Below are 2,943 nucleotides of genomic sequence, written 5' to 3'. Positions count from 1 at the left end.
GATTTAAGAGCATATCTCTTTTTTATGTTTTTGTTATGAAGTTGAGAGTCAGATACCCACATTGGTTGGACTCACCAACCTTTTATTAAGATATTTGGCTGGGCTGTATACCATTAGCAGATCCATGTGATTTCCAGCTTAGAGGGGCCCCTGAGTCTCTTGGCTTGGTCCTCGCTGCCATCTTCACAGCCAGTAGCATACTACTGCCAAGATTTTTTGCCTCTGGTTGCTTTGCTGTTTCTGTAACTCCTCCTGCTCATAAGGACATGGTGATTATACTGCAATCTTTGGAGTGAGTCCTGACAGTCTCTCCTCAATCACAGCTGCAAAATTCATTGTACCACATCTGGAAGAGTAAACTATATAAAGAGAGTCAGCATATACCTACAGAAAAATACCATTGAGGCCAATGTAATACTCAATGTTACTTATACAGGAATGTTTCAATATATAAAGATACTAAAAATTAAGGTTTTAAAATTCTGATATTTGTAATTATATTTTGAATAAATTATATTTTAATTGATTGGGTCTCTTTATTTCACTATAAATTGCACTCTGATTGTCTCTGAGCTCCTAGATCTTCCTGCTTCAACTTCCCAAATGTTGAGACTATAGGCATTATGTCTCCATGTTCTATATTCATTATTCAACATTTATATTTGTCATTCATTTTAAGTACATGATGTAAAACAGAAGTAATGTGCTTTATGAACAAAATAATTGCCTAATTAAAAATTTAAAAATTCCAAGCCTCACCATATATCTTATATACCCAAAGCAACCTGTCACTGCTAATGGCCACTGTGTCCACCTTACTTTTGGCCCAATAATCACAGCAATTTTAAAGACAAATCTAAATTTTCCTCCATATTCACATCACACAGTGTTTGAGAGTATTTTCCAGTGGTCATGGGCTTGACTTATACTATGTGCCCCTTTACTGAGGTGAATTCTGGAACCCTATGGAGCTTTAATTTCATGGATTGTAAATACACATTTCAGTGTAGACAAATTGAGAGAATTAATTTGTCTTTGAGAGAAAAAAAGAAGTGCATGAGCTTTTATGCAGGTTTCACAGAAGCTTCATTTACTGGCTATGTTGCCTTTAATATATATATAGTTAAATGGCCCAATAGTTGTTGAATTTTTTAGATCCTTTTTTTTCATTCAAAACCTTTGAGCAGCTCTATATCAAATAAGAAAATTATAATTAAACATTTCTGGAGCATCATTTTCCAGGCAAGTAAAAAGAAATACCCTAAGTTCAGTGAGAGGAACAAAACCTGTTATTGATTCAGAAAGCACAATAGCCAAATCCAATTACATATTTGAATGTTTTCCAACAGCTAATTCATTGGTACTAATCATGGTAATCACTGAGCAAAGAAAATAGTTGCCTTGCTACTTTAGTATGAAAAGCCAAGAAGTTTCTGACACACCAATAAAACATTTACACTTTGAAATTGTTTATCATGGAATATTTCCAAAAATTTGTATGTAATCATTAATAAGATTTTGCTGTTATTTATTTATGCCCCAAAATATATTCTCCATATAAGGAATGTCCAGAGGAGAAAAGATAAAAGTTTTGCCAACAACTATATTATCTATTCAAAACTCAATTTCTCTGAAGATTCTTAGGAAAATGAAAATATATTTTCTTCTATGTATATGATTCATTCTATAATTCTTAGTTCACGACTTTTTTTGAATTGTATTTTTCCATAGTGTCTAATGGTAGTGTCATTAAAATAAAGAAAAATTAAAGTACATATCAAAGTTATTTAAGAAATAAAATTAAAAGCATCAAGAAACAAGAAATATCATAGAAAACATTTAGAATGAAAGCATAGATAGAATTTTTTAGACAGACATAGAAGCACAAATAGAGTAAATATTCTTTCTAAAGATTGAAGCCAATTGACTGCCATTTGAGTTTGCATAGAAAGAGAGTGGTAAGAAATAAAAGGAAGTTGAATATGAGCATATTCTCTCCAGATGCTTCAGTCAGAGTCATGCCCCTAGTCCCTAAGGAAGCAAGTTTAGATGAGAGAACCTCTCAGAAATAGTCATGTTTCAATGAGGAGTGGGAGCGAAGGTGGGGGTGGCAAGCTTGATTGTGCTAGGAAATTTAAAAAATTGTTGCAGGAGCCCCTTCCAAAGGTCCTTCAACCAATAGCCTTTATGATACCAGCCCTCTTGGGCATTGTCTATTTGGCTTGAAAAAGCAACTTGCTTCAGAATCCAGTTCTGGCTACCAGACTCTTTTCCTGGTTGTGCAGAGGGCTGTTGTCTAGGATGGTGATCTGTAAGTTTTTCCCTTTAAATAAATAACCCCTTTATTAATCATAATTCCAAACTGGTATGGGATTGTTTTGTGACTTACTTCATTTAAAAATGAACTTTAGGAGTGGATGGGCTGTTAAAGGGGCATGTCAGCAAGCTCTTGACCTGAGTTTGTCCATCCAGGATTCACACCATGGGTTAAAAAGAACTGAAGAAGTGACACCTGCAAACTGTCTTTGAGATCCACATTTATTCTGTGGTGTGCACCCACCTGCCAACACACATACATACATAAACACACAAAAAAACAGCAACAAATAAAAATAAATTTTTTAAAGAAGTAACTATTAAATAATTTGAGAGGACACAGGTGCCATGTGACAATGCTCGGGGTAGATGTAAGCAAACATCTACTCACTTCAGATAAGGAACTGGGGATAGACAAAAGTAAGGAATCCCTCCAAGTTCAGCTTGGTGAACCAATGAGTTTACTTAGTTCCTTTACCAGAATATGGGTAAAGAGTTACCTACAGGGACAGAAATGACTTACAACACCTGCATCTCTAAAATCATTCCTAATCTAGTGACAGCTCAGAAAACCTTGAAACCTAGAATATACTACAAAAGATACAAGTAGTTACAATAGTTAGTCTC

This window comes from Microtus ochrogaster, chromosome 10 (genome assembly GCF_000317375.1).
Source record: "Microtus ochrogaster isolate Prairie Vole_2 chromosome 10, MicOch1.0, whole genome shotgun sequence".
In the NCBI taxonomy this organism is placed as follows: Eukaryota; Metazoa; Chordata; class Mammalia; order Rodentia; family Cricetidae; genus Microtus; species Microtus ochrogaster.
The sequence above is the reverse complement of the archived record's forward strand: the minus strand, read 5'-3'. Positions refer to the sequence as shown.